The sequence below is a fragment of the Tamandua tetradactyla genome, chromosome 1, assembly GCF_023851605.1.
Source record: "Tamandua tetradactyla isolate mTamTet1 chromosome 1, mTamTet1.pri, whole genome shotgun sequence".
Taxonomy (NCBI): domain Eukaryota; kingdom Metazoa; phylum Chordata; class Mammalia; order Pilosa; family Myrmecophagidae; genus Tamandua; species Tamandua tetradactyla.
The window spans coordinates 63302800-63317634 of NC_135327.1; the positions used below are offsets into that span (position 1 = coordinate 63302800).

Below are 14835 nucleotides of genomic sequence, written 5' to 3' on the forward strand. Positions count from 1 at the left end.
CACTACTGGTTTGTCCGGTGGATCTTGAATCATTTACCTGAAATAAAATCCACTTAGTCATGGTGTATAATTCCTTTAAGGTGTTGCTTGGTTCAGTTTGCAAGTATATTCTGCAAGATTTTTGGATCTATATTCATCAAAGAGTTTGATCTGTAATTTTCTTTTCTTTTATCTTTGTCTGACTTTGTAAATAGGGTGATGTTAGCTTCGTAGAAGAGTTAGGTAGCTTTTGCCTCTCTTCTATTTTATGAAGAAGTTGAGCAGGAAGAACCAATGCTAACTCTTCCTCAAATGCTTAGTAGAATTCACATGTTAATTCACATGGATGTGGACCTTTCCATATTGGGAGGCTTTTGATGACTGATTCAATCTCTTTATTTGTGTTTTGTTTGATTTGTTGAGGTCTTCTATTTCTTCTCAAATCAGTGTTGGCTTTTCATTTGTTTGTTTGTTTTTAACAAAAAAATTGTTACCAAAATACAATATTAAGGTCAATACATGATAAACTCCTGTAAAGCAAAACAAATTATTCTAACATTGTTCAGTATTTCCAAAGGTAGTTAAAGAGGTGCTATAGACCTTACTTCTCTGTTTGTTCTGAACAGATAGACTGTTCTACCATGAACACAATCCTAGAGTTTTAGGCTTTAAGGCATGCTGCTCAATGTGTAGTATAATTTTACAAAATGCAAATCATCCTATTTTAATAAGATACAGTGTCAGGATTAACTGTAGCCTTTTCATGTCAGTATTCCAGAATTTTTCATACTTTGGCTATAGAAGCAAAGGCATAGTGTTACACAATACTTATTGCTTAAAACAATACAAGTATTCATGTCCATGAATATCAAACTCAAATATCTATTAAATATATTTTATAGAATATCACTTATGACACCTTTGTTGTACGGTAGAAAAAAAATAGTGTCTGTTAAAACTAAAAATACAAGAAGTCTCAATAGAGAGGTCTGCTTGTCTTTGCCAAGCCAAATACATTGTGGGACGATACAGGTACAATGAAACATGGGTGCTCACCACTTGCTTTGTGAGAAAAGTCAGAAAATAACAAAACCACAAAGCCACAGACACCTACATGCAATAGAGTGAAAGATCTAGAACAAAGGCTTCATTCAATTTTACTACATTGCAATGTCTGGCCACAGAACATCAAGTCTACAGATCAAATGAATATAGGTAGATACTGTTGGAACATTGGGGACACTAATTGTATTCCAGATTATTAGAAAAAGGGGAAAATATGATAAACACCTGAGTATTATTTATAATGATCAGAATACATCATCTTCCCCTCCCCCCAACTTCCAACCTTTGCCTTATCAAGTAAATTTTAAAAACTATTTCCACTATAAAATCTCAAATTGTTAAGTGTTCAGAGCAGAAAACTAATCTAGGAGTTTGTATAACAAAAGGCCTAGTACAAAGGGGATTCCTACTGATTATTTTAGTACTTATCTCTTTTGCAATTCGAATTGCATATTTAATCTTCATTATTACTTTTAGAAATATTCAGTTGTTCTTGGTAGAGACAGGTAACTGGGTTTACCACAAAACAATAATAGGAAGATGTAGAACTCCCTTGGTAATGGTTCATCCTACAGGCCAGGAGAAAGCTTTTGAGGACATTCTAGGCCAGAATCAGGCTAAAAGTTTAAAGGTTTTGAACTTCTTGGTTGAACTTTCCCCATAAGCCAGGAAAACTTGAAGTCCATGATTTCAGATTGAAAGTTTAAGTAACAATCAATGGAATGGGTTTGGAAATGAAGAAAAGTAATTTAAAAATTCACATTGAAAAATTAAAACTTCACATAAAAATTTTAGGGATGTGTTTTGGTTATCAGTATTTTCTAAATAATTACATAAAATTAAGGACAAAGAAAATTTTACAAAACAAAGTTCTTCTATTGTTATTGATTTCCAGAATAACAGATTTTTACAGAGAAATACTGACTTAAAGTTACCAGCAATGAGAAAACTAACCTATAATATGAGTAGCAACTATATAAGTGATAATAATGAAACCATTTAAAATATTTTATTTGAATTTGAAATTAAATATAAATGTTTCAATTCTGAAAACAGGAAAAAAATAATATAAATCCATATACAGTGAATTTGGGGAATATAATTTATATATATAAATTCATTTTACTTTTTAAAAACCATATATTAGAAATGGATTAATTTTCATAAATAAATTAAAGCTACATAAACTAATGAGTTGCAAAGTTACAATCATTTGTTTGCTTAAATATCATCATCAAAATGAGATTTTTTAAAATGTCAGATCATGTTTCAGGATGCCAGGCCCCACTTAAATAATTGCTAACACTAACTTAAAAATTTTAATTCATTCAATTAATACCTTGACTTTGGAAACAGAATCTTTCCTACTGTCTGCAGAGTAGCCCACTTTAAAAAAAAAACTCTTTGTGCTGTTCTAAATTTATCAGCCTCACAGCCTTTGGAATTGTAGGCAGCACTCCCTATAACAAAACAATGTATAAATAACCAGAACTATAAAAATCAAAACCAAACACCCTATGTTCTCTTCACTCTTATATTTGATAAAAACATGAAATTAATGAAGAGTTTACATCTGATGGCAGCTTTTAATGCAAAAGCATTTTTAGTTGATTTTCTACATGTCCTATCTCACTCTAACAAAATGGAATTTCCTAGAAATCCTGTGGACTTTCCAAATGCTGTGTGTTTGTCACTAAAATTTCCATAAGCAACATAAATTTTTTATTATAGTTTAGTCACACCTAGTTATATCTCCTATGTTAAACACACCTAGGTTAGTAAATTCCAGGAAGAAAAGTCTCAATAACAATACTCATTTTAAAGGGTTACTGAATTTCACTCAAATGATTTTTATTTTAGAGTTCAAACTATTTTCAAGGTCTGATGACCAAATGTAAATTTTCACACTTTGTTGCTTTAATAGAATTTTTCAAGCTTACTCTGGTTAAGAAAAGATGATTAGAAAGTCTATGTATATTGAGACAGCACACAGTACTCTGACAAACACTCTGAAAAGAATCTTTGAAAAATGCATTGCGCTCAATGAGGTATCCTTGTTCTGAAATTGGGAATTCAACTATTTCCTCCTTTGCCCACAGGAAATTCATATAAATTTCTGACAATAGTTTACCTCTTAAATGCCTATTTACAATCTAAGTTTGGACTTAAGAGGCCTTTTTCTTTCTTTCTTTCTTTTTAGGGAGTAAAGGAGCATATTTTAGATTGAGTATATGATAAATTCCTATGAATTTAGGGCAAAATTTAGATAGATCATGTCAAAGCCCTCTAAGTTTCTGATTCCATACTGATTCAGATAGCTGCCTCCCATTTCTCACAAGAGGCCAATCATTCTAAAGTTGATATGTCACAGTTGAGAAGGGAGAAAGCTAAGCTCTGCTTAAGATTGTGACACCTTTAAAATAGGTTTTAGAATAGTTCCTGAAAAGCCATTTCTTAACTCTTTTGCTTGCACATATATACTATAATAAGCTTTTAATAATAAATACACTCAACAATAAGGAGTGGCAGAGGGTTAAGACAGGATTGTATCTTTGCTTCCTGTTCAACTCACCTTCCCTCGCCCAACAAATTTAAATATATTTACCACTTATCCATTTGTAATAACTTTTATTATATTACAAAATTTGGTCCCAAAATCTTATGTGTCATTTCTTCAAAAATCATACCAGCTATTTCTTCTTTGTCTAGAAAGTTATTTGATATTGGCACAAAGATGAAATTGCTGCTTAGAGGGATCTTCTTCTATTTTTTCTCTCTTCAAGCAATTATTCCATCTAATTTGTGTTTAGAGTTGTGTTATAGTCCTTCCTTAGGATGATGTTTACAATTTCACTCTCATGCTCTTTCATATGATCCAAGAGATTTTCTTTGCTGGTTGATTCAAAAACACAACTACAACAACAGAAGAGTAAAATGCAATACTCCATGCTTAGAGGGACCAGGCTGGAGTTTTTTCTAAACTGTCTAAGGTATTGTTTGTTGGACTCAGTTTCTCATTCTCTTTGGGCCCTACGACTTCATTGGGAGCCTGGGAAATCAGCTGTGAGGATGACACCACATTTTCTGAACTTCCAGTGATAGGATCAGCTCTCTCTTCATTGCTGTTTAATAGAGTCTTTCCAGGGGAATTCCTCAGAACTCTGTCACTTTGTGAAATTGCCTCATTAATAGCCTTGTTTACTTGTTCATAGTCATTGGCATGCATTCACATGTAAGATTTCAAAGAAAGATGATGACTGCATACATACTCACACAAAGAGCACCTGTAGGGCTTATCAGAGTTATGGATTTATCTGTGGTTTCTGACACTAACATATGTTGTACTTGTATAGTCACACATATCACATCCATAGTGTTTCTGGTCTGAAGACTTATTCCCTTCCTGAGCACGTTTTCCATCAGAAGTATCACTGGAAAGCCTTGGCTCATTAGAAGCTGCCATTGACAAGGTGTCTGCAAGAGTGTGTTGCTCTTTCTCATGATTCTTCAGCTGACTCTTATAATGGAAAGATTCTTCATATTGCTTGTACTGGCATATTCTCATTTTATAGTGGTTTATCATATGGCTCTCCAAATCTTTGCTGTTGTCAGCAAGGTATTTGCAGATGGGACACTGGTATAGTTGTTTCTATCAATGGATTCACAAGTGCTGCTTAATGTAGCCCTTGTTACCACTTGTGTAGTGGCACTTGTGGTAATCAAATCTGTACAGTGGTAGGGTCAATCAACATTAGGGATGTACTCCACCACATTGCTTCCTGACAAACTGGCATCACTATTGGGTTGCTCTGGCCATTGTCTTGCAACTCTTTCAAAATGTCATTATCTGAAGTATTCTGGTCTGTCCTTTACCTCAATTTTTCAATTACACTTAGCAAGGACTTACTGATGCCTGTCTTAACTTGCCCATATAACAATCCCTGCCTATTCTCTGGGAGCTCTATCAAGGTAGAGTTGCTTTGGTTAAAATTAATTAATCCATCTGAAGAGTTTTTACATGGTGACATCATTTTAGAATATGCTGCCAACATATTATCTACTTGCCTTTGTACAGTATCTGGATCTAAAAGATTTATATTCCCATAGCACCTAAGGTTGCCTGTGTTAGCTCTGTAGCTCTTATAGGCATTGTGACCATGGCTTCTGCAGCTAAAGAATGTAGTCTAAGAAATTCAGGGTTTGTTCTTTTTCACACCAGTAGCCAGTCCTTTGTTTATTAATTTGTTGTCTATTTTCTCTGGATTTTTCCAGCCTATGATTAACCCCCCAATATCAACAGTACATTTATCAGCATGAACTTCATCTGTTCTTTCACATTCACTTTTGCTTTCTGTAGGGCTCAGGTTTTTTCCCTCCTCAATTTCAACATTCATGAGGAAACGTTTCTGTGAAAGAGTTTTTATAACACTTGGCCAATGCTCCACTATCATGTTAACATGACCTTTTTTTATCTGGGTTACTGTGAATGATTTTCTGTGCTGATGAAAGTAGGCTATCAGCAATCAGATTTTCCACTTTATCAGAAATCAGTTCTAGCATATCTTCCTCATTAGGGTCAAGACTGACTGACTGACTGAGGTGCATTTTCCCTTCTTGTACTCTGTTCTAATGGAAATGAAGATGATAATGGCTCTGAGCTGAAAATCCATACTTGAACTGATGGACCATTATGGATGCCAGCTCATTGTCTCCAATGGCAATGACCACAGCTTCATCCCCACTAGGTGTAACAGGCACATTAGAATCTAGCCGACCTAGGGGCCCATTTTCATTTTCAAAGATTGGATAAGAACAATCGACCTCCCCAGCATGTTTCCAAACATGTGTTTTCAACATTCTCTGCTGGCTGCAAGTGTAACTACAAAACAAGTATCAGTACATGCCGTACTGTTCATATGCGTACCATTTCCTCCTACCAATTTCTGGCATGGATGCAGCTATGATGGTATGAGTTTGTGGACTGTCGACATTTACTGGATAGCAGGAATGGTTTTACCATTTCTTTCTACAATTTTCTGACACAAGGAGTTGGAGGGATTTATGTGCTGTTGGGCTTTGGATGTGGTCTAAGTATTGGCATCATTTATCACAAAACTTCAAGTTCCTTTTGGCTTTTAGATGTAATATGGCACTTTGAACACATGAATATCACTTTGTTCTGATGGCCATGCTGCTTGATATAATCTTTTAACACAGAGAAGGAAGATGATAGAAATTTGCAAAGGCTACACTAAGACATAGTCATCCCTTCATTCTGTGCAAGAGAGCCAGGGATAAATTTTTGTGGGTGACATCTCAGCCCTTCTAACATCAGCAGCAGGTAACTGGGTTACTTTACAGGAATCTCACATAGTTCTTGGGTTTCAAGAGAGTGTGTTTTAGCACTTGAACATGAACATTTTGTCTAATTAAGAGACATTTTGTGGCTTTTCATGTTCCTCTATCTTGCTTAACTTCTGTATACTGTGGATTAATGGACCTGTTTTAGTTCTCCTTTGTTCATCAATTTCCAAAGCGGGACTGATGACAGTTTCAGCAGTCAATATAGCTTCCTGTTCCCCAATATCTGACACCAACATGGCAACACTGCTGCTTTCTTCCATATGCTGTGTTACATAACTGTTAAGTGGCAGATCCAGTATCTTTCAAATCAATTCCTGAAATTAATACAGTCGCTTGGATCAATCTTCAAAATCCAGCTGTGGTCAGGTGGCAGCCACTGCTTCTGTGAACCTTGTTTGACCAGCCAGGAACATGGCCATTCCCTCAACCTCATCCTTACCCTCTTCACTCCAGGCTCTATTCTCTCTTTAACCCCACTTTCCCCCTCCTCACCTGGAGTTCCAAAATGGCAGTGCTGGGCTCTCTTTTCATGTTTTTGGTAGAAAGTTGTCTAAGAATATTCACAGAAGGTTTTCTACACAGTTGATGTTCATGGGATTTTTCTCCAGTGTGAGTTCTCTCATGTTGTCTGAGATGAGAATATTGAATGAAGGCTTTCATATAGGGCATTCACAGGGTTTCTCTCCACTGTGAATGTTGCCTAAGGGTAGAACAACAAATGAAGGATTTCCTGCATGTATGACATTCATAGGGTTTCTCTGAAGTATGGGTTCTTTCATGTTGTCTGAGAGAAGACTATTGACTGAAGGTTTTCCCACAAAGATGACATTCATGGGGTTTCTCTCCAGTGTGTGTTCTCTCATGTTGTCTGAGGGTGTAATAATGACTGAAGACTTTCCCACACATATGATACTTATATGGTTTCTCTTCAGTGTGTAATGCCTCATGTCATCTAAGATGAGAAGATTGACTGAAGGTTTTTCCACACAAATGACATTCATGAGGTTTCTCTCCAATGTGAGTTCTGTCATGATTTCTGAGGGTACGACAATCACTGAAGGCTTTCTTACATTTATTGCACTGATAGGGTTTCTCTCTAGTGTGAGTTCTCTCATGCTAACATAAGAATATTGACTGAAGGCTTTCCCACATATATTGCATTCATAGGGTTTCTCTCCAGTGTGAATTTCCACATGTTTTCTAAGAAAAGAATCCTAATGAAGGTTTTACCACATAGAAAACATTCATGAGGTTTCACTTCAATGTGAGATTTACTTTGTCAATAATTACATTGAAGCAAATTCCTTTGAGTATGAGATATCCGCTGTGGGGTAATAGATGAGACACTGTCAACCACTGTTTATGCACATACATTTCTTCATTTGTCTGCATATGAATTCTTGACTAATCCTTCAGTGAGAGTCTCCAATTAAAATCTTTTCCATACAAGTTTGATATGACTTATTATTAACCTTCATGCATATAGATTTTAAGTATTATACAATCTTAATTTCAGAGTTATCTGCTCAATATTGAACTTCATAAAGTTTCAAAGTTTATTTATGTAAACCATTTTATGCAATCATCTTTTCATAAGAACTCAGAATCTTGTGTTAAATTTAATTTTTCCCTAAGTTCTAACTATAACATATTTTTGTTGAATTAGCATTTAACCCCAACATTAATTACCACTAGGTGATTGTGAAGAATTCCTAATTTATTCAATCCCTAGGTATGTATTTGGGAAACTATGGTTCATACCAATGAAGCTTACCAATGACATGATGCCAAAATTGTCTCTTCTATAGATTACCTGCATGAATAACATTTCTTGCTTTCTGCAAGCAATTTTCCTGCCTATAATTATTTACAGAAAAGACATAACAAATTGTGAGAACAACACCATGGGAATAGAAAATTTGGAAAGTCTGAAATATCCCTGCCAGTATGGTTCAAACACTGACACTTGGCTAGGAAAGAATACCAAATAAGAATATGCTAGGCAGAAGAAAATATTAAAGGACATTGTAAATCACAGGATATGTTCAGGATTGAAATATGAGAAAAATGAAAAGAAGTTGGGATATTAAGGATTTAAAAAGAAGAAAAGTATTCCAAGAGAAACACCAGAGCAAAGCTCACTATCATTTAATGTTGCAGCTAAATTCCAGTAGTACAATAATATCCCTCCCCAAGTCAAAGACAGTTGCTGAGTGGAGTTTGGTAAGTTTAGAGAATGATCACATCTGAAGAAAATTTCCCTAAGAGCCTCACCTACATTTCAGAAATCATAACTCACTTTAAGGAAAGCAGATGTTGATATCTCTAAGGGACTATTCATTAAATGATGAGGCCCCTCTACTATTGAAGCACAGGTTCCTAGAACTCACCTGGACTCTGCTTTTGGAGAAATCTCATTGCTTCTCTCCACACTTCCCCTCCTTGTACCAAATTGTAAAGCACATCTGATCTGCAAACCTGGTATCCTGTTTGTGCGGAAAAAGATACCTGGAATTTTAGTTGTGCTAATAGTGCATTATCACATATATGGCAGGTTACCAAAGAAAAAGGTAAGCACTGAAGTTCAGCAAGGCAAAAGTACTCCAAACAAAAACCACTGACAATATTTCAGGAGTAAAGGGTAACTCTTGACCTTGAACTCATTACAGTGAGGATCTCTGGTTGTTGCTGCCATGTACAAGTTCAAAGAGAGACTGCAGAACCCTGAATATTCTAAATGGGGAGAAATTCTGTTTGCACAATTGCTGATTATAATTTTAAAAAATAATCCAATAAGCATAAACTTCACCAAAGAAAAATCTAACTTTATTGTGGAAGACAATATAGAGTGTTTATTATTGTGTTGTGTTTCAAAATGTAGACTTCCTTGTTTATATATCAAAAATCATGTACTAACTTCCCAGAACTGCTATGAGGGCTGGAAATTGAGATTCAAGAAAGACATTAAGTCATAGTCAAGAAGTTTCAATTCCATAGGGTTGAACTATTAGAAATGAGTAAAAAGTTAGAAAAAGTATTTTAATTAGGTGGTTGTATGTGCTATAGAATAATATAAAATAATTTAAATATTGACAATTTAAAATATAAAAATATGAAGAATATAGAAATGTTATACAATATGGAAAAGCTAACCTACATTCTTGAAACAAAGAGAAGATTAGATATGATAGATATATACATAGATAGATAACAGATAAAGATTAGCTGGATAATAGATACAAACATTAATGACAGATAAATTTACAAAGACTTACCCACTGAGACCAGATGATTGAGATTCTCCAGCATCACTTCTATGAACAGCTTTCTCTGGGGTGTGTCTAACAGTGCCCACTCTTCCTGGGAAGAGTCTACAGCCACATCTTTGAAGGTCATTAGCTCCTAACATATCACAGAAATTTGCATTCACACAGGCCATTCTTAAGAAAGTCCTGAGTGTGATACTCAAAGTGACAGCACTGAGGATGCAGAGACTGTGTAAATAAAGCTGAAAATGTATTTGCAATTCCAGACGGATAAACCTCAATACTCGACTGCTGTTTGTCTTTCCAATATATTCACAGACACATAGACATCCTGAATATGTACAGCTCCATTGTAAAGGAATATCACATGTTGTGGTGTGATATACACCTGGAATTTCCCAAAAGACTTTTAATCATGACATCCTGAGGCTGATTTTAATATTTGCTCTAGAGCATCCATAACTAAAATGATCTTTTCCCCCAACTGCAGGTAAATATACAAAATCATTCTAAGGCAAGCAATGTGCATGACTAATCACTTTTAAAAAATGACTGTGGCAGATTATTCCTTTACTTGGATCACCTCACTTATCTCTTACAAAATTGTTAATATCATATAATGCATTTGAACAGATCTAATGCACTAATAATTTGTGAAGTGCATGTTATCTAAATTTAATACAGCAGTCTATCATTCATTAATGTGGCAGGTAACTTTGAAGCACTATTTAGAACTATGCAGCACTGAACAGGTTTCATACAGAACCGTGGATCTGACTCCTTCAATTTTACACAATTTAGTTGTTAGTGATGAGGTTACATAGAGCTGATTCAGGATCACATGTCAGGGATCCTTGACATAGTTGTACTGAAAGATGGTCCTAGTATGGCCATTACCATGGTAGAAGACTCCCATGTTAAACATTTTCTGAGGTATACACCAGTTTTCATTTTCTGTTCAAGATAAGAGGCCCCTTCATTGCTTCTGTTCACTTCAAATCTTGAAAATTTTTCAAAATGCCGTAAATTTTATTCTACCTAAGTGAACAATACTTCCTATACATTGTATCTATTTATACAGCTTCAAAGAAGTTGATTTACAAAAACTGAAATTGGGAAATTGGAAACAACGTTTACAAGGAAAATTTGTTTTACATTTTAATATTTCAAAATGCTCAAATATATTTTAATAAAATTAAAATTGGGGAAAATAAATAAATTATTGCTATTTTCTTTTTATTTCCTTACCTTCTCATGTGCTCTGGTCAACAACATGGTTTTACATACCAATATCTTAAAAGTGGATGCATTGAATGCACCTGCATTCAATCAGCCTCCCCACTGACTGTTAACTTCTGCTCTTACTCATCTCTATCACAATGTTCACTTCATACTATAGGCAACTTCAGGTACTGACATGACCCATGAGTGTATCATTTCTCCAATGAGGTCATGGGTATTGTGATAAAAAACAAAACATCTCTCATCTCTTCAGATAATACACAACCTTAATGGAGACTGGAAAATTTATTGTAATATTGGGAAGGAGATTACATACTGATGAGTCCCAAACTTACCATAAGTATTCTAAGAGTCTTGATAAACTAAGCTGAAGCTGAGATCCTTGAAGAGCTTAAGAAAAACTCAGAATGCTTAAGCCAAGAACAGAAACCACCCTATCTGCTGGCAACAGATGTAACTTCAGTTGAAGAATTCCATGCTCATTTGTGGCTGCATTGTCAAACTCAGCTGACAACTGTATTCCTTTGGATTTTCATTCACAACCAGATAAACAGTAGGTGAGCCAAGTTGAGCAAGGCTGAGAAAGGAGATAGAAGCCTTTAGACTCAAGTCTTGACCCCAATTCCCAGACTCATCTGTCATGAATCCTAAACACTCACTGAGGAGTAAACCCAGTTCAACTAACAGGAATATGAAATGCACACCAACAGAAATAATAGGAGTTCTCTCCTCTCCCAGGGTCAAGACATGGAAAGTCCTGTCTTCTTTATCAAATACTGAAGATATGAATAATTTCATTTTACAGATAAAAACATGAAAATCACTGAATTGTGTGAATTAATAACCCCATGATGTTCAGAGACTTTTAATTCCCTCTATGATTCCAAATATAGAAATTCCTGACCCACTCTAATCTGGAATTAAGTCTCCACCATCAGAGAAAGCAAAGTGGAATTTCTCAGACATAATTAAACTTTGCTGATGCACTAGCATAGGCTCTTCAACATCCATCCCTATCCTCTGGACACTCCCTCCTTCCATGCTCTAAACTGTACCTGCCCTTCTGGGTACAGTTCTCCTAAATTATATTGGATCTTCCTTATGTGATTTATAAGAACATTACTCCTTCAACACTAAGATCTAGATCTCACCTCAAGGAACTTGGATATCAGTGAAGAAATCTTAATATATTTAATAATGGGGTAGATTTATTCAAAGTTTTGATCAATATGGAGGGATCAATGGTTCCCATTGTGCAAATATAATCATGAGAATCCTCTGCATCAGAAAAAAGTAGAAGTATATGGGTCATAACATCTTGGTCATGTCCCACAACACTCATTGGGTTAGAAAGCCCAGGTGATGTCAAATGAAGAGATTTGAGAGATAATCTATTTGTTCATTCATATTTTTGTGAAGGGGTAGCTGAAATTCTGTTTAAATATTAATCATCATTTGCTGCAATATCCCACATTTCATTATTTATGTACATGGACTGATATGCATAACATAATTTCATCTCTAAAACATCATTAATAATTACATGCATTTAATGGAAAAATGATAATATGTCATAAATGGAGGTAAATAATAGCGTCCTCATTTTTATGTGAAGCTCAGTGAGAAAATGTTTGTATTAAATATAGAGAGTTAAATATTTTTTAAAAGATTAATTCACATACTAACCCTGATACTAATGGTTAATTTACCCCATATATTCCAGAAAGCAACATATTTCTAATGTCCCTTTACGTTTTATGTCATCAATCAATAAACATGTGAGCATTTACCAGATATACCTCCACAGGAAGCAATTCTAATTACCTGATCTTCTAGTTTGAAAGCTGCCTGAATGTGATATACCAGAAGCAGATTGGCTTTTAAAAAGAGAAATTTATTAAGTTGCAAGTTTACAGTTCAAAGACCATGAAAATGTCCAAATTAAAGCAAAGCTATGAAAATGTCCATTCAGTGCGCACAGCTTTAAAGTACTGGAGATAATCTAATCAAACTTCCAATCTATAGTACTGAATAAGAATTTACAAAATGGCTGCTTTCACAAGATGGATCAGGATGAAATCATGGCTTTTCTAGGGTATATAATCCTTTCAAACCAGCACAATGGCCATCAGACAAAATGCCCTTCCACAAATCCTTCTTGGATAACTCCATCTCAAATCCTTGCTTGTGCTGTAATGGCTGACTTTTTGCATGTTTGGTTGAAACTTCACATGGGACACTATTCTCTGGGGGTTCCATTCCCGGAGGCCCAGAATTTTCCAGAACATCAATTTCTGATTTCTTTATACCCAGAGTTCAGTTCTGAGTGTATCTCTGACCTGTTGCACTTCATTATAAGCTGCAAGGAGAAACCAGGCCACATTTTCCACATTTAATTTGGAAATCTCTTCTGCTAAATAGCCATGTTCATGGCCTTTAAAATCTGCCTTTCATATAAAACCAGTACTCAGTTTTGATAAATTCTCTGCAACTTTAAAACAAGGGTCACCTTCCTTCCAGTTTTTAATAATACCTGCATCATTTCCATCTATGGCCTTATCAGAGGTATCTTTAGAGTCCACATTTATACCAATAGTCTCTTCAAAGAATTCTAGGCCTTTTCTATCAAGCTGTACACAATTCTTCCCAAATCTTCCCCTTATGCATTTAAAAAACCATTTCAACATGTTTGGTATTTGCAAGCCACAACAACACTCTACTTCTCTGGGACCAAATACTGTTCTAGTTTGAAAGCCACCAGAATGCAATATACCAGAAATGAAATGGTTTGTAAAAAGGGATAATTTGAAAGTTTACAGTTCTAAAGCCTGGAAAATGTCCAAGTTAATCAAAGTTATGAAAATGTCCAAATTATGGCATTCAGGGAAAGATACCATAGTTCAAAAAGGCCAATGATGTTTAGGGTTTCTCTCTCAGCTATAGAGCCACAAGGCAACATATGCTAGTTTCTCTCCAAGAATATTCAATGGCTTCCTTGAGGTCCTGTCCATTCTGTTGGCTCTATCCATTCTAGTGGCTCTGTTGGTTCTGGTGGCTCTCATGGCACTAAAGCTTTTTCCAAAATGGTTCCTTCTTAAAGGGTAAGCTACCCCACCTTGAGAAAAATCTCCAGGGGAACAATCAGAAAGGTCCCACCCAACAATACTTAATGAGTATTAAAGGACATGGCTTTTCTGGGATACATAATAGCTTCAAAGTGGCACATCTGCCTTGTCCATTTCTGCTTCTGACACAGCACATTACTAAGCTATTGTTTTGGGTGGAAAAGCAGAGTTAAGATTCTTTGTGTTTTCAGATCTTTCTTGATAATTGAAATATTTTTCTACATCCCATAATCACTTCAAGTCCCACAGTTTTATATCTCACATGTTCTAACATTTCACATTTCTTTCAGCTGATAGTATTAAACTCAATAATCAGATGAATGATGCAATCTGACAAATCACCTGGGTTTAGTAACAAAATCTCCACAATTATTCCTGCATTTATATACATTAGTTATTTTTTCTCTCTCATTGAATTGGCATATTATCCCTGATTAAATTGATTGTGTCCAACTGAATTCTTGTTTTTACAGTTTATTCAGAAAACATATTAGTAAGTAAAATAGAAATCTTTGCAGCACCTCTTCTTATCACAATCAATCCCTTCATTGATTAATTCTTTTTCTCTTCTACTTTGAAACAAAATGTCCCTGTACCAATTTCCTCTCTTATGCCTGATATAAAATTCCTCCTTTCACAATCAAATTGCATAGCCACTTTTACCCTTTCCTCATGCTGCTTCAAATGATAAATTATTAACATTATTAAAAATACCTCTTAAATAAATCATATTACCATCTCCAATGAGCTCCCCATAAATAAATCCAGTCTGTGAATTTCAATATATAACATGG

At 35.1% G+C, this 14835-nt stretch overlaps 1 pseudogene; it reads right to left on the bottom strand.

The window, feature by feature from the left end:
- Positions 1 to 3839: 3839 nt before the first annotated feature.
- On the bottom strand, positions 3840 to 6668 carry LOC143684700 (zinc finger protein 507 pseudogene; annotated as a pseudogene).
- Positions 6669 to 14835: the final 8167 nt, after the last annotated feature.